The sequence below is a fragment of the Cebus imitator genome, unplaced genomic scaffold (genome assembly GCF_001604975.1).
Source record: "Cebus imitator isolate Cc_AM_T3 unplaced genomic scaffold, Cebus_imitator-1.0 Scaffold977, whole genome shotgun sequence".
NCBI classification, from domain to species: Eukaryota; Metazoa; Chordata; class Mammalia; order Primates; family Cebidae; genus Cebus; species Cebus imitator.
Genome location: NW_016108292.1, coordinates 100358 through 118731, shown reverse-complemented (window position 1 = coordinate 118731; position 18374 = coordinate 100358). Strand labels below are relative to the sequence as shown.

General features: G+C 45.0%; 1 long non-coding RNA gene across 1 annotated transcript; it reads left to right on the top strand.

Annotated features, from left to right (window-relative positions):
* Positions 1–3993: 3993 nt before the first annotated feature.
* On the top strand, positions 3994–4971 carry LOC108298503. The gene is made up of 3 exons (XR_005198753.1): positions 3994–4275; positions 4398–4514; positions 4954–4971. It is a non-coding gene; the product is annotated as an uncharacterized LOC108298503 (long non-coding RNA).
* The last annotated feature ends 13403 nt before the right edge of the window (positions 4972–18374 follow it).

Here is an 18374-nt window from a genome sequence, read left to right as displayed (position 1 = left end):
TGCTGCAATGAACATCTGCGTGCATGTAAGACAGGCACTTCCTTTTTTAACTAATTAATTTTATTTTAAGTTCCAGAACACATGGAGAATGTGCAGGTTTGCTACATATGTATAGTCTGCCATGGTGGTTTGCTGTACCTACTCACCCATTCTCTAACTGCCCTCTCTTCATTCCCCACTCCCCAACAGGCCCTGGTGTGTGTTGCTCCCCTCCCTGTGTCCATGTGTTCTCATTGTTCAATTCCCACTTAGAAGTGAGAACATGTGGTATTTGGTTTTCTGTTCCTGTGTTAGTTTGCTGAGGATGATGGCTTCCAGCTTAATCTGTGTCCCTGCAAAAACATAAAAGCATTCCTTTCTATGGATATATTGTTTTATGGGGTATATGTACCAAAGTTTCTTTATCCAATCTATCCTTGATGGACATTTGGGTTGGTTACATGTCTTTGCTATTGGAAAAGTACTGCAATAAACATACGTGTGCATGTGTCTTTATAGCAGAATGATTTATATTTCTTTGGGTATATACCAAGCAATGGGATTGCTGGATCAAATAGTATTTCTGGTTCTAGATTTTTGAGGAATGGCCACACCGTGCTCCATATTGGTTGAACTAGATTACATTTCCATCAACAGTGTAAAAGCATTCCTATTTCTACACAACCTTGCCAACATCTGTTGTTTCTTGACTTTTTAATAACTGCCATTCTGACTGGTGAGAGATGGTATCTCATTATGGTTTTGATTTGCATTTCTCTTATGATCAGTGATATTGAGTTTTTTTTAAAAAAATACATTTCTTGGCCACATAAATTAAATGTCTTCTTCTGAGAAGTGTCTGCTGATATCCTTTGGCCACTTTTTGATGGGGCTTTTTTTTTCTCGTCAATTTGTTTAAGTTCCTTGTCAACAAACATGTGAGCTCTCATCATTCTTGTTTAAACACCTAGCAGGCATCCTAACCAGTGTAACATGTCACAAAAATGAAATAAAAGACCAATAGAAGGACTGGGCATGGTGGCCCATGACTATACTTCCTGCATTTGGGGAGGTTGAAGTGGGAGAATCACTTGAGTTCAGGAGTCTGAGACCAGCCTGATAGTAAGATCTCATCTCTGCTAAAGAAAAAAACTGTTAAAGAGAAAAGACCAAAAGATAAGAAAGAAAGAAATGAAATCTTTCTATGTCACCAGCTTCATTGCATATGTAGAAAACGCTAGAGAATTCTGAAACAGTCTCTGGAGTTAATCACTGAAATTGCAAAATAGTTCATAAAATATATGTGATAAGTCACTGCGATGAACATGAAAAGATAACAAACAATACTGGTCATCAAAGAAGTGAAAGTTAAAATCACAATGAGAAACCATCACTCATCACCTAGAATAGGTAAAGTTAAAAAGGCATATGATAAGTCTAAATACTGGCAAGAATATGGAACAAATGCCAACGTCTGATATTGCTGGTGGGAATGCAAAAAATGTTGCAGCCAATTTGTAAAGCAGTGTGGCAATTTCTTATACAGCTGCCCATCCATTACACATGACCCAGCGATCCCAAAAATATGTATTTATCCAAAAGAAATAAAAATGTAAGGCCACTCTTGTAAGCAGTTACTTATAGTGGCTTCATTAATAACACATCCTAACTGGAGTAATCCACATGTCTATCAATTGGAGAAGAGAGAAACCAGTGAGCAAACTGGGATTCCAGCAATACTGGGCAGCTGCTCAGCAACAAAAGTGAATGAATGGCATCATCTCAAACACTGTTATGCTGAGTGACCAAACAAAGGACCACACAACATATGATCGCATGTCCATGAAATTCTAGAAATTTCACCACTGCAGTGACAGAAAGCAGAGCAGTGGTTTGTTTTTTTTGTTTTGTTTTGTTTTGTTTTTTTGAGACGGAGTTTCGCTCTTGTTACCCAGGCTGGAGTGCAATGGCGCGATCTCGGCTCACCGCAACCTCCACCTCCTGGGTTCAGGCAATTCCCCTGCCTCAGCCTCCTGAGTAGCTGGGATTACAGGCACACGCCACCATGCCCAGATAATTTTTTGTATTTTTAGTAGAGACGGGGTTTCACCATGTTGACCAGGATGGTCTCGATCTCTTGACCTCGTGATCCACCCGCCTCGGCCTCCCAAAGTGCTGGGATTACAGGCTTGAGCCACCGCGCCCGGCTAGATCAGTGGTTGAGTGAAGGGAAGGGGTGAGGGTGGGAGGCAAGCATTAAATAGAAAGGGACAGAAAGAAAGTTTTTAGGGAAAAGAAACTGTTATCTACAGTGTCACCATTCTGGATTGACTGGACGGTGGGATCTGAGGGAAGAGGAGGGTGAGAGGGATGAGGGGGCAGAGAGAAGGGCTGGGGAAGCAGGAGGTGAGGAAAAGGAGCAGGAGAAAGGACTCTAAAGCAGTGGAGGAGCCCAGCAGGGGCGTCTTTGCATTTGGTGTTTCTCTACTGACCAGTGTGGTAGTCACACAACTATAAATAGTTAACAATATTCACCAAAAAGTGAAGCTAAAACTGGTAAACTTTATTACACAAATGCCCTAATAAACGGAAAAGAAAAGGGGGAAAGAAGGCAAAAATAAAGACATTTTTAGATCATCAAAACCATAAAACTCATTTCGTAGGGATCCTGTACTACATGTCATTTTAAATGAAGTTCTTCAAGCTGAAGGGAAATGATACTAGATGTGACCCAGATATACAGAAAGGAACAATTAACAACAGAAATTATGCACACACACATATCACACACACACTCATTTTCTTAATTTCCTCAACACATATGACTGCTTGTCTAAAACAAAAAGTATTGTATCTGTATTGTTGAGTTTATAATGTATATTGACGTAATATATACAACAATAATAGCATAATGATAGGTTAAATGACACTATACCATTTGAAGCGTCCTTTATTTTGCTGGATGTAGTTTAACATTATCTGAACTTCACTGTAAAAAGTCAAGGAATCAGGTTTCCATTATTAAAACAAAAAATTAGAGTAAAGAAATATAGTCAAAAGCCACTAGGAGAATTAAAACCATAAACTAAAAAATGTTCCCTTGACACATAAGAAAGTAACAAAGGAGGAACAGAAACTGTGAGATATGAGACAAATTGAAAACATATAGCAAAGTGGTAGACCAGAATCCAACCATTGTAAGTGAAGAAATGACACGACCTGAATCACATTAGCAGGAGGGCTGAGCACTGTGGGGAGAACAGACACGGGCAGGAAGTGAGGGACGGTGTTAGTGCCACAATTCAGGAGTGACAGGGTGGTGGGGGCTACGGGGAGAGGAGGGTGTGAGGGATGACAGGGGCAGAGAGAAGGGCTGGAGAAGCAGGAGGTGAGGAAAAGGGGCAGGGGAAAGAATTCTAAAGCAGTGGAAGAGCCTAGCAGGGGGGTTCTTTGCACTCATATTTAGTACATTTTGTGGAACTTCCTAAAAACGAGTGGCCTCTTAATGATGAAACAAAAGTGGGTTACAAAAATACCAAGTGTCCAGATAAAATGTGCACACTGCTTAGATGTGCACAGTTGATGAAAACAGGCCATGCTCCCGCATTGGGGCTGCATGGAGCTCTTGCAACTCCGAGTGATGACTACAGGCTCCCTGTTGCAATACACAGTGACAAACCTGCTTCTCTGTATTCAGGAGATGTTCTGGACTCACGGAGAAACTCACACTAGGGAATGAAGACAATTTTAAATGCAGCAACCAGAGTCACAGATCCACAGCACCCTTGAGCACTGTGAATTTTTCTCTCAGGCCTTGTTCTCTGCCTCATACTCAATGTACTTGAAGGTCTGATTCCAGATTTTCTGAGTCCCTCGGCCTCCACTCAGGTCAGGACCAGAAGCTGGTGTTCCTCCCTCAGAGACTAGAACTTTCCGAAGAATAGGAGATTATCCCAGGTGCCTGTGTCCTGGCTGGTGTCTTAGTTCTGTGCTCCCTGATTTTTTTATTCTTCCTGTCAGTAACCCCCAAGACACACGTGACCCATCACCCCATCTCTGACCATGAGGCCACACTGAGGTGCTGGGCCCTGGGCTTCTACCCTGCGGAGATCACACTGACCTGGCAGCAGAATGGGGAGGACCAAACTCAGGACACCGAGCTTATGGAGACCAGGCCAGCAGGGGATGGAACTTTCCAGAAGAGGGTGGCTGTGGTGGTGCCTTCTGGAGAAGAGCAGAGATACACGTGCCATGTGCAGCATAAGGGGCTGCCAGAGCCCCTCACCCTGAGATGAGGTAAGGAGGGGGATGGTGGTTACATCTATTCTCAGGGAAAGAAGAAGCCCTTCTGAAGCCCTTCAGCAGAGTCAGGGCTGAGGCCTGGGGTCAGGGCCCCTCACCTTCTCCCTTTTGCCCAGAGCCGTCTTCCCAGCCCACTGTCCTGATCATGGGCATCATTGCTGGCCTGGCTGTCCTAGGATCTGTGATCACTGGACCTGTGGTCGCTGTTGTGATGTGGAGGGGGAAGAACTCGGGTAGGGAAAGGTGGAGGGGTGAGGTCTGGGTTTTTTGTTCCACTGGGTATTTCAAACCCCAGGTAGAAATGTGGCCTGCCTCATTACTGGGAAGCACCATCCACACATGGGCTGACCCAGCCTGGGGCCCTGTGTGCCAGCACTTATTCTTTTGTGAAGCACATGTGACAATAAAGGACAGATGTATCACCTTGATGATTGTGGTGCTGGGGTCCTGATTCCAGCATTCACAAGTCAGGGGAAGGTCCCTGCTAACGACAGACCTTAGGAGGACAGTTGGTCCAGGACCCACACCTGCTTTCCTTGTGTTTCCTGATCCTGCCCTGCGTCTGTAGTATAGTTCTGGAAACTTCTCTGGGGTCCAAGATTAGGAGGTTCCTCTAAGATCTCATGGCCCTGACTCCTCCCTGTCCCCTCACAGGACATTTTCTTCCCACAGGTGGAAAAAGAGGGAGCTGCCTGGAAGTGGGGGGCGGGAGTGTGGAGGAGCTCACCCACCCGATAATTCCTCCTGTCCCACATCTCCTGCGGGCTCTGACCAGGTCCTGTTCTACCCCAGGCAGTGACAGTGCCCAGGGCTCTGATGTGTCTCTCACAGCTTGTAAAGGTGAGGCCTTGGGGGTGCCTGAAGTGGGTGGGGGTTGGGGCAGAGGGGAAAGGGCTAGGTAATGGTGATTCTTTGATTGTGACATTTGAATGTGTGATGGGCTGTTCAGAGTGTCATCACTTACTATGACTGATCTGAATTTATTCATGACTATTGTTTTCTGTAGCCTGAGACAGCTTTCTTGTTTTGGGAGTAAGATTCAGGATTTCTTCACACCTCTCTCTATGACTTCAAGAGCCTCTGGCATCACTTTCTGCAAAAACATCTGAATTTGTCTGCGTTCCTGTTAGCATAATGTGAGGAGGTGAAGAAACAGCCCAGCTGTGTCCACCGTGACCGCTGTCCCCACGCTGAACCTGTGTTCCCTCCCCAGTCATCTTTCCTGTTCCAGAGAGGTGGGGCTGGGCATCTCCATCTCTGTCTCAACTTCATGGTGCACTGAGCTGCAACTTCTTACTTCCCTACTGAAAATAGAATCCGAATATAAATTTGTTTTCTCAAATATTTGCCATGAGATGTTGATGGTTATTTAGTAAATTCCTAAAATTTGAAATAGGAAATAAAAACCTGAGAACCTTCCAGAATCTGAATGTTTTTTGTGCTGAGTCTGTTGCAGGTGGGGATGGAGAAGTCTGTGAGGAGCCGTGTGTGGACGGGGCCTGTGCCCAGTTGCTGTTGATTCCATCATGGGCTTTATGTGGTAGTCCTCAGCTGGGTCAGCTTCACTGCTCCATGGTCCTTGTCACTTTAGTGGAAACTTGTCCAGTGGGAGCCATGACCACGGAAGCTAAGACATCTCCCAGGGCAGCCCCTGCACATCAGAGTCTCTGTGTTTCTGAGACAAAGTTTCAGACCCATTCAGCTCCTGCCCTCCTTCTAGGGCTTCTCTTCTGCTCTGCTCTCCTGCCCTCTCTCCCTGCCCTGGTTCTAGTGATCTTAGTGCTGACTCCAATCCCAACCTATGAATCTATAAAGCAGAGTTTAATTTCAATTTACATTTGCTTATAAAATTGGGTCCATAGTCAAGAACTGTTCTTTGCTGAAGAGAGAAACCTTATTAAGTGCTGCAGAGTGCCAATCTTAGGGTGGTGGTGGTGTGGGAGGAGGGATGGCGGAGGGAGGGCACGAGCAGCACTGGGGGACCTTGTGCTGTAGCTGCCACAAAACAGCACTTGACCTGAGTCTGTGTTAATAAAGATACTGCCTTTAGAATGGGAGGTGCTCTACAGTGATCATTCATTCAACTGACCTTTGTTGTTGGCCAGATATAGGACCGAGTGGTTCTGCTTCTGGTGAACATCATTGAAGTGAGATCAGAAAAATCTCTGGCCTTTTGAAGCATATGATCCAGTGTGAAGAGGCAGATGATAGATACACTATAACCATAGTAAGTAAGGAAAGTGCTAGAAGGTGGTAAGTGCTGTGAGGCAGGTGATCCAGGCTGTGGGCAGTGGGGACAGGGAAGGTGGCTGTTATGCTGAGGTAGTCAGTGTGTGCCACATTGCAAAGGTGACCTTTGAGGAAAGATTTGAGGGACATGAGAAATGTCCACAAGGATGTTTGGGGAAATTCTTTCCAAGCAGGGGAACCTCCTGTTCAAATGCACCAGTGCAGAACGCTGTATTTGTTCCCAGAAGGGCAAGGAGGCCAGGAGGGCTGGACAGAGAGAAACTGAGATGAGGGCAGATGTGTGGTCAGAGCAGGTGCACTGATGTAATAAGAGGTTTCAAATGCTGGAGTGTGGGGGGTGAGAAAAGAATGACGATTTTAATTCGCAGAGCAGTGATTCAAGATGAGAACTTTATCTGGTACCTGTTAGGGACTTGGAGTGTCTGAATGAACCAGTGACTAATAAATAACATCCTTCCACCCATTCCCTTGAAAGTAAGTTATTACATCAAGTGTTTGTCTATCCCAGCTCATACTCGAGATTATTGGAGTGGCATTGTGTGATGGTGAAATGATTATTCACACATCTTCCCTTGGCATTGTCTCTTATTAGGATTTAAAAACCCAGGTTTGTAAGATCTCAGAGGATCTGGGTACATACTGATATTTTATGTCAATCTTTATATTTTCTTGTGTGTGGAAATATTTCTGGGGAGAGAATCTTTACCATTTATTAGTTTTTATGTGACCCCCTCAAAACCTCAAGAATCCTAACTTCTAGGTTAGAGGTAGGACCACTCCATGTGTGGACAATGAACAGCTGGTAGCAACCTGTTTAGCAGACCTAGGGACATGAAATAAATTCTTCGTTTTAAAAAATCTTTTCCTCTGGGACCAAAGAAAGTAGAGGTTTACAAGCTTATTCTTACTATAATTATCTTTCTGTGGGATGGTGATGGGTTTTTCCTCCACCAAATAATTTTCTGAGTCTCTAAAAGCAGTTGGGAGTCCCAGAATTTGACTCAATTCTGACAACTAACTACCTGGAGTTCACCTGAGACTCTACAGATTTAAGGGCTCAGTCCCATGAGACTGTCCTCACTTCAGATGTAAGTCACAAAGTATCGGGTCCCAGGTTACCTGCACTTCTGTCTAACGTGGCTGCAAAGTCAGGGATCGCTAACCTCCCAAGGTTCAGAAATTTTTTAACTAACTGAAAGAACTCAGGAAGTTGCTACTGTCATGTAAACCAAAAAACATCTGAGACAGGTTTCAATCAGTTTAGAAGTTTATTTTGCCAAGCTGAAGATGCACCTTGGAGAAAGAGGCACAAATCACCATAGCATCTGTGGCCCATGCTTTTTCCTAAGAGGGTTTTGAGGAATACAGCATTTAAAGGGAAAAGAGTAGGCAGAAGAGGAAAAAGGAACAGTCGACTATGCTTTCATCTCATGCTCAGTAAATCTGCATTTTACATAAGCTAAAGTAAATGGTGGGTAGAGAAGTCAAATATGCGTTTGTCTCTGGGTGGGTGGAGGGATTATTTCTAGTCTTGTGTTTGTCCTGTACCTGTGAAGATAAGCTGTCAGTTTACATTGTCAGGGGGAACTCAATAAAACTCTGATTCAGAGTAAAGATGTTGGGGCCCACAAGGAATTATCTTGTGAGCAAATTGTGAGGGAGGCCACCCGGGGAGAAGAACAAAAGAAAGGCAGTTTTTCCATCACTCAGTTTCCAAACTTAACTTTTATTTTTGATAGAGTGAGTTTGGAGTTCTGAAATTTTATCTTTTTTTCACACTCAGTATTGCGGTTTATTATTGTTATAGGCTAAATCAGCAGTCCCCACCTTTTTGGCACCAGGGGCTGGTTTCATGGAAGACAGTTTTTCCACGGACCAGCAGAGGTGGCAGGGGATGGAGAGAATGGTCTCAGGATGAAACTGTGGCACCTCAGATGGTCAGGCATTAGTGTTTCATAAGGAGCATGCAACCTAGATCCCTCACATGTAGAGTTTACAGTAAGGTTCACACTCTTATGAGAATCAAATTCTGCCACTGATCTGATAGTGGGCAGAGCTCAGATGGTCATGCTCATGCTCATGTTCTTTCACTTACCAATCACTTTCTGCTGTGTGGTCTAGTTTCTAACAGGCCAGGAACCTGTACCAGTCCACAGCCTGGGGGTTAGGGAAACCTGGTTTAAGTTATGCCACTATAGCAGAACACCTGAGACTGGATAAATTATAACGAACAGAAATTTATTTGATTCATGGTTGTTGAGGATGGGAATTCCAAGATCAAGGGACTGTATCTGGTAGAAAGCAAAGGGGCAAGAGATGGTGAGAGGCAGAGGGAAAAAGAGGTCAAACCCACAGCCTCAGGTTCTTTTATGATCAGACTTAATCCATTAACGGGGGCAGAGTTCTGATGGTCCAATCACCTCTAAGAGGTCCCACCTCTTATTAAAAATGTTGCAAGGGGGGTGAATTATCCAACAGATGCTTCTCTGGGGAAACATTCAAACCATTGCAGCTATAAAGGACACAACTGAGCAGCCAGATGAAGAGGTGCACAGGGCGAGGTCCGGAAGGGCTCTGAACACAGAAGCATCTGTCCTCATGAAGATGGGGTTAACCATCCTCCCAGCAGGTGGGCACACAGTTGTGCTCATCAATTAGGAAGCTCTCTAAAACTCAACCTCTAGATTTTTCTATGGAAGTTTCATGTGTAGGCAAGATTAATTAAATCGTTGGCCATTGGTGACTGAGCTCAACCTCCAGCCCTGCTTTCCTTCCCAGAGGTAAGTGATGGGGCTGAAAGTTCCAATCCTCTAATCACAACTTTGTGTTTCTGGCAACCACCGACCATCCTGAAGCTACCTAGGAGCTCCTCAGCCCATTGGTCATCTCATTGCTATATTAAAATCATGCTTATCACTGAGGAGACTGCAAGCGTTTTAGAACCCGCTTGTCAGGAAACAGGGACAAAGACCAAATATTTTTATTGGACCACAGATCACACCCTGGTCTCTGACCACATTATCTCTTTTTATAATTTTTATTTATTTATTTTAGAGGCAAAGCCTTGTTCTGTTGCCCAGGGTAGAATGCAGTGGCACAATTGTAGCTCACTGTAGCCTTGAATTCCTGGGCTCAAGTGATCCTTCTGCCTCAGCCTCCCTGCTTCATCTCAGATGCAAATGAGATAGCATCATGTGCGCATCACCATGTCCAACTAATTTTTATTTTAAAATTTTTTTTTCTTCAACCACAATTACTTTTGCAGCCCAACTAATTTTTAAATAGTTTGTAAGAATGGGGTCTCACTATTTTGCCCAGGCTGGTTTTAAACTCCTGGCCTTAAATAATGCTCCTACCATTGCCTCCCAAAGTGATGAAATTATAAGTGTGAGCCACTGTGCCTGGCCAATCACAGATCTCCATTATCAGAGGAATCATAAGAGTAAAAAGAACCTGGCACATTACCAGAACCCTGTTTGGTCATTAACAATTATCCCAGAGCAGTCCAAAAACAGGAGTAGTCTCAGCAACATATAGATGCACCCTTTCAGGCATCTGGGAAAATTGAGCTAAGAGACAGTATCATCTCCTGCTTATGCCTCTTTCAAGTAGTTCATGTTACATTGGATTTTCCTCGTTATGTAACCCATTTAGTCATTCATTTACCCTCAGCTACTATTTCTCCTTCTCTTCATTTATACCAAACATTTCCAGTTTTGGAAGGAACATGAGGTTTTGCTGCATTGCTGGCCTAGACTGCAGGGAGCAATACTGTTCTAGCAAGTGTCTCCCATCAGCGCATTCCAGTTAATAGAGGTTAGGGCTATGCAGGTAGAGAACTGGTTGGCTATCTGACCCCAGGCAATACAGCTGCATTCACCGTTAACCCCAACTTTCCCAGATGCAGTGAAGGTGCAACCTATTTCTCCAGGCCCTTAGGAATTCTTACATAATGGACATAAAATATATTTACAGTTTCTTGCTTATGAATAATTCCTGTTTCTGAACTTTTATTTACATCCCTAGGCCGGAGCCCACTGCATCAGGTATGAGAAAAGCAAGCTGAGATAAAGTACAGTCATCATTCCAGTGTCCTCCCATCTTGGGAAGGACTGTAGGTAGATCACACCAGCACCTTCCCCCACTCCACAAGGAAAAGAGAGATACTCTCATGTCAGGTGTGAGCTCACTCATGAAGGTGTGTAAGCCCCCCCTTCATGCTTCCCTACCCTTGCTTTATACACCCCATGTTTCAATGGACTATTTTCATTCTCTGTGGAACTCTTCCTCTGAGGAGAGTATCTCTCTAACCATTGTTGGGCATTTTGAGCAAGCACATTTTCTGGTGTGAAGAAGTGTGACTTGGTGGTCCACGTGGTTGCCGTATCTCCCATTTAAGTTCCGTGTAGCACTCCGAGCATTTGCATCTGAGATAAAGCAGGGAGCTCTCTTAGAAGCCTGCCAGGGCCTCCCAACACAAAAATAAAGGAAAACCTTCAGTTCCTTCAGGAGAAATTCCAGGCACCTCGCCAGCCTTAAAAAGTAAGTGAGTGAACTTATAAGCAAGAAGGTAATGATAGCTTAAAACCATAGCCGAGGAAGTTAGAGTCACAGGATGTTGGATTCTCTATAAAAACTAAAGATAACATCTTAACATGTGTCCTGGAGTTGTTTTTCAGAAACTGGGATTCCTAACAGATCCAGTGACGGGGAGATCTCATAAAGGGGAAACTGAGGACTGAACCCTGACCACTCTTCTTTCTTCTAAATTTCTTTCTGAGGGTCCTGGAGAGAGTCAAGCCCACAGGCCAGGCCTGAACATTCCTCTCTACTGCCCCCAACTGTGTAAGGAAGCTGTGTAAGGAAGTTTTGCTTCCTTATCAGTCACAAATCAGAGAATCTTTAAATCTACCTATGACCTGTAAGCTCCCTCATCAGGATATTCCACCTTTTAAGGTCAAACCAGTAAACAACTACTATGCACTGATTTCTGATGTGGACCGTAACTTTGCTTTCCTAACTTTAGAATTTTACCCCTAACTTTAAAAACTCTTGCTTGTGAGCCATCAAGGAGGTTGGGTCTTAACTGTGAGCTGCCTGATTCTCCTTGCTTGGCACCCTACACATAAATGCCCTCCTTTCTCCCACTACAAAAATCTCAGTATGGATGTTTCTTTTTACTGCCCCAGCTGAATGGACTCCAGTTCAGTTTGGTAACACATCTACCACCAGCGGAACAAAGCCCACTCCAGGATGAGGATCTATTTCTGCCAAGGCCCATTTGGTGATTCCTGGGGCTACTGGTATCAGTCTAACTTGCCAGGTATGTATTTTCAAAGTCGTCCCATAAGAGAACCTGCCACATAGCCATAAGCTGTCTCTGTCTCTCTAGTTCTTAAGAAAACACTTCTGGCTGAGCATGGTGGCTCCTGCCTGTAATCCCAGCATTTTGGGGAGGCAGGTGGATCACAAGGTCAGAAGTTTGAGACCAGCCTGGCCAACATGGTGAAACCCTGTCTCTACTAAAAACACAAAAAATTACCCAGGTGTGGTGGCACACACCTGTAATCCAAGCTATTCAGGAGGCTGAGACAGGAGAATCACTTGAACCCAGGAGGTGAAGGTTGTGGTGAGTGAAGATCATGCCATTGCACTTCAGCCTGGGTGGCAGAGCAAGACTCCATCTAAAAAACAACAACAATTCTTATGGATATTTTGTGCTTGTGAGGTGGGGAATGCAAGAGAAAAATATCTTGATTCAACCTGTCTCTGCATTGCTAGAGCCCCAGTGTCTCCTTATTTCATGGACCCAGGGGATCACCACAAGCAAGCATGTGAATTTTCTTCCTTTTTTTTTTTCTGAAATGTGATCTTGATGTGTTTCTCTGGCTGAACTCAAATGTTACTCAAACTAAACTCTAATTCCTGGACTCAAGATATCCTTCTGCCTCAGCTGCTCTCATAGCTGGAATTACAGGTACACATGGCAAACCCTTAGAGATAAGTGCTTGTCAATTCTAAACACCTTCCAGATCTGGAAGGGAGTTATTCTGAGGGGCATTGAACAGCACCAACAGGATGATGCTGAACCATCCATGAGAAACTGCCCTGCCCCTGATCCAATCACCTCCCCCCAGTCCCCACCTATAATGCTGGGGATCACATCTTGACATGAGATTCAGGGAAGAATAACATCCACTCTATATCAGGCATCAACGTGTCTTACATTAATGAACCTCTCAAATTACTGTAGTAATTTCCACAGGACTGTGTCTCATACATTTGCAGAATTTCAGAGGCTGGAGAGACCATTGAGGAAATGTTCACAAGGTGCTGTCCCTACTTCTTGAATTCCTGGGGGCCAAACTGGCCCCTGCTGTGGGTTGTTCTAGGCACAGGTTAAACATTCACAAACAGCTCAAGAGATGACAGTGAGCTGTGGCACACAGAAGTGGCATCCTAACAGCGCTTCTAATGCTGTCTTTCCTATATGAATTCCTTGGTGGAATTGTTTTACAATTCTAGGGGCCACTACTTCAAGAATGGCTAACTTCCCACCTGTGAACTTCCACCAACCTCCTGTAGTATAGGCTCCAGTTTCCTGGGTAAACCAAGCCTTTTCATTTGGAGAATAATCTGGAGTCTCTGAACACAATGCCTCTGGGAGGAGGGTCATGGCACAGGCAGCCTTCCTAGCCTCTGTATGGGATGCAGGGACACCACGTAGGGCTACCCACTTCGCCTCCTTGTCTACTTTTCTATATTCTTTCGCTTCTGGTGTTGCTGCTTTCTGGTGGCCTTTACAGTGTATAAGAGCTACTTCTTTTGGTGCCCAGACTACATCTAAAAGCTGCAAAATTTCTTCTGGATATTTTATGTTTGTCCTTCAAGCTGTCAAGAGCCCCCTTTATAGATACTCCCATGCACATGCAGGGTGCCAAATGCATATTTGGAGTCAGTGTATATGTTGGCTCTTTTGCACTTTGCCAGTAATAATGCTCTGGTTGAAGCTATTAATTCTGCTTTCTAGGCAGATGTTCCTGTTGGCAAGCATTGGGTCTCTACAACTGAGTCCAAAGTTACTACTGCATACCCAGCCCACTGATTTCCTGCTTCTATGAAGCTGCTCCCATCAGTGAAGTATTCTATATCTGGGTCCTGGAAGGGGTGATCTGTAAGATTCTTCTGGCTAGAGAACACTCCATCTATTGTTTCTATGCAGTCATGGAGTGGGGCCCCTAGTTACATGAGAATTCTTGCATAAAAGTCCTTGATGTTGAGTCATTCTCAGATTTGACAGCCAGTGGTGTCCTCTTTGATCCATAAGTTTAGGACTGATTCTGGCACGTGCACAGTCAAGTGCTGCCCTAAGGTCAGTTTGTCTGCCTCCTCCACCAATATGGCAGTGGCAGCCAATGCTTTAAGGCAAGGGGGTCATCCTCATGCCACTACATCTAACTGTTTAGATAAGCAGCCCACTGGGCGGTGCCAAGATCTTAGGACTTGAGTTAGGGCCCCAGTGGCCATTCCTTTCCGTTCATGTATGTATAAGAAGAAAGGCTTGGTCATGTCAGGTAGTCCTAGCTGAGTTAAGGCTTGCTCAACTCATTTAAATGCCTTTTCCTGTTCAGTTCCCAAAAGGAAAGACCCTTCCCTCCCCATATTTGTGGCTTTACATGAGGGCTTTGCTATAAGTGAGGTATCTGGAATCCAGATACGGCCGAACTCTGCTGCCCCTAAAGCCTCTCTTATATGACACCTGCAGGTTGGGGCTGGAAGGCTGCAGACAGGGCATACCTAGACTCTGCTTCCCTTGGTTTATGCTAAATCCTAGGTACCCAACACTTCTCACTTGGGCTTTCTTTCCTGACACTTTATATCCTGCCTTCCATAACAGGTGGAGCAGACTTTGTGTCCCTTGATAACAATCTTCCAGGATTGAGACTGCTAAAAGAAAATCATCCACATACTGCAGTGAGACACACTCTTTGTTGGGAGGAGTGTAGGCCTTAAGGTCTATTGCCAATGCTTCCCCAAAGATTGTGGGAGAGCTCTTAAACCCCTGCGGAAATCTGGTCCAAGTGAGTTGAAAATAGCCACATTGGAAGGCAAATAATGGTTGGCTTATTGGTACTACACAGAGGTAGAAAGAGGAATCATTTGGGTCTAGTACAGTAAACCAGGCTGTGCTTGCTGAAATAAGTTATTAGAGTGTGGGGGTTTGGCACTACTGAATGAGCAGTGACTGTAGCCTCGTTGATGGCTCACAAATCCCGTACTGGTCTATAGTCACATACTCCTGGCATATGAAGTTTTTCTGTTGGCTTCTGCACCGGAAGGAGCAGAGTGCTCCAGGGTGACTGGCATGGCACCAGAATGCTGTGGTTCTGAAGTCATCCTGTGTGTTTCAATATGCTCTGATGGCTACATGAGGCATGGGGTACTGGCAAAGTCAAACAGGGGTGGCACCTGGTTTTAATTCTGCTACAATTGGAGCATGATTTACTGCTAACCCAGGTAGGTTACTTTGAGCCCAGAACTCCGGGAATTCATCTATTAGCCTAGCCAACATAGTTTCTTCCCCGGGAGTGTTGGGCAGTTTGGCACCTGCATCATTTTAGTGTACAATCTCCATTCCTCAACCTGTGACACAGTTATGGCTAGCACCATGGCCACAGGCTTGGTGAGATCTAAAGTTACATTTCTTTCTGGTGTAAAGGAGATCTGTGCCTATAGTTTTTGAAGCAAGTCTCTCCTAACAAAGGGACTGGGCACTTTGGGAGGTATAAGAATTCTTGCTAGACTTCCCATCTTCCAATAGCACGACTTTTTGATCAACAGCAAGACCTTTTCTCTGCCACCCCCGTGGTTCCAATTGTAGTAGCATATGACTTAGTTAATGTCCAATTGGGTGAGTTACTACTGAATGTTCAGCATCTGTATCTACCATAAAGTTTATTTCTTGGCTCCCTACCTCTATTCTGACCATAGTCTCCTGGGGGCCTAAAGAGATGGAGGCTGGTCTATCTCAGTTCTCATAGCACTCAGTTCCTGCCAGAACGATTAGGTAGGCATCCTGATCATCTAGGGCACAGTAACTTGCTTTTTGATTCTGTATCTTCTTCTGGCTCTCATTAGTGTCACTTGACTCCCTTTCTGGGCATTCATTTTTCTAGTTTTATTTCTTCTTGCATATCACATACTGATCTTTCTATAGCCTAGGCTGATGCTCAAAGTCCTCTCAAGTTAAACCTCTCCCTTGGCCTCAACCACAGCCATGACCCCTCATGGCATTTGCCCCCCTTTCCATGTGGGCTGCTGCTAGCAAATCGGCCTTTCATTTAAGCTTCCTGTCCACTTCTCTTCTAGCTGCCTTTTTGGCCCTCTCCTCTGGTTGATGAACACTTTGTGAGCCACTTGTATGAGCTGAGAGGCAGTTATACCTTCAAACCCTTCCAATTTCTGAAGCTTTCTCCCAATATCACTCTGAGCCTGACTAACAAAGTCTGCATTCACCAGGCAATGATTTCCTGCTGCCTCTGGATCAAATGAAGTGTAGAGTCAATATGCCTCACAAAGCCTCTCATAAAACTCACTTGGGCTCTCGTCTGCCTTTTGGCAGACCTCTGAGATTTTCCTCATATTCAGGACCTTTTCCCCCTTGCCTTTATTCCATTTAGAAGTGCCTCCCAAAATGCTTGAGGGCATTGTAACACCTCTGCCTTGTTCAGGTCCCACTGGGGATCTGTCACTGGGTAATGTTCCTCGGCATATCAGCGGGCGTCAACTCTGCATGTCGGGGCACTTCTCTCCAGATGCTGGAGGGTTGCTGGGTTACTCTGTGCCGCTCCTCTGTGTTAAGCAGCAGTAGCAGGAGCTCCTGGCAGTCTGCCCATGTGGGGTTGTGAGTTAAGAAAATGGACTGCATTAAATCTATGATGGCTTGGGGTTTCTCCATGTAGGAGGGAGTATGTTGTTTCCAATTTAGGAGGTCAATGGTGGAAAAGGGCTGACCAGTAAAGAGCATTTCTCCACCTCTGACTTGGCCTTCAGAATCTTGGTAAATTTGTGACCTAGTCTCCTGGAGGGGCATCTTCAAACTCGGATGTGGCTGGACTGAAGTCTACTAGGAGAACTGTTTCTTTCCATTTCCTTGGTTTCTAAGGGTATGTATTTCCGTTTCTCTCAAAGGGGTGACACTGGAGTGTCACTTCTATCTGAGCCTGATTCTGCTGCTGCTTGTCCTTCACCCTCCTCAGATTAGCCAGAGAAGGGTATATTGGAACATAGGGAGGTGAGTATTCTCTCTCCTCCGGAGAGGCCTGTAGGACTGGTTTCTTGCGACTTCCCTGCTCTCCCTTTTCTGTGTTCTGGGTGGAATACCCTGTGGTCCTCTTCACTGCCTTGGGTTTAGCTCAAGTTAATGAAGTCTTACAGTACACTGCCTGACAGGGCTTTAGCCACTTGGGGTATAATTGTATTACATTTAGCCAGGAGTTCATGTATGGGTACTGATCATGGTGTCCAGGTTGTCCTCCGACCCCAGTCGCTACCATATACACACAGCCAATCACCTCACGATCTATTGTCCCTTTGGCTGGCCACCTGACATTGAAAGAGGGCCATTCTAATTCACAGAGAGTTCTTAGCCTTTGAGGGGTTAGTTTAACCCCATAATCTTCTCCAAATCCTTTCTTAAAGTTATTCAGCATGCACTCCAATGGAGTTGATTTTGAGGTTTTTCCTCCCATTTTCTCCCTTGCAATGCACAGACTCAGCCTTTCATTCTAGACAGACCAAATTGGGTCCCACTACAGGAGTTCATCTGCATCTGCCCACGTCACTCCCCACGTTGGTTCCTCCTTAAATCGTCTCTTTTAACACCTCCCCTTCCTAGTTTAAAAGCTTTCTTTTTCTATGTTGGTGGGTGTGTGAGTTTCATTTGAATTGGCAAGCCACTGTTGCCTCCCCCAGCCCTACTGGGTGGGATTAATAATCACTTCCCTGGAGCTGATCAGGTTCCAGTTAGGTGAGTTTCACCCAAATCTGCGAGCTGCTCTAACTTCCCCTAGCCCTACTAGGTTGGGTTACTAGTCATTTCCCCAGAAAGAGATCGAAGCTCTGGACCTCCTTTCCTTTTCCTTTTCCTTTTCTTCAAGCCCCAAGTGTCTTACCACAGTTCTTGAAGCACGCTGATCCTAAAGTCATTCTGCAGCCTCTTCCCGGTTCCATTGTGCTGTCTGGGGAGGGCACCGGGACTTGGGAGAGTTTATCTACTTCTTAAGAGAAGCCTCCCGGTGGCGCCTAGGGTCTCCAGTCTCTGTCGGCCCAGGGCCCTGGCCCCACAGGCAAAGGAGACAGCAAGCCTGTTGTCTCCAATCCCCAATGAGCCCCCAGAAAAAAATGCAGAATTTCAGAGACTGGAGAGACTGTTGAGGTTGCAGAAGGAGTTTATTTTAGTTGTACACCGGCCCAGCTGGGATTCACATCCAAAATGACTGAGCACCCAACAAAGACAGGGCTTGACTTTTTATACATCAAGTACACAGTGGCTCAAAAACAAGTTTACAGGTGCAGAACAAAGATAATTTATCAAGCAATGATAAGCACATAGCTCAGACGTACATATGACTTTCGCTATGCAGTACAGAGGCTTGCTATCTGTAGAGCTCAAGGATTCTAACACAGGCCTTATCTGTTGCCCTCCGCTACAATGCCTAGATGGGGGGAATCCAGGCTGCTCAGGCATTTCTTATGAACTGTGCTGTGTTACAGAAACTTAGTTATCAGCTCTAGAGAACAAGGATACAAGAATTTATAAACTTACAAAACTTGCAAAGCAG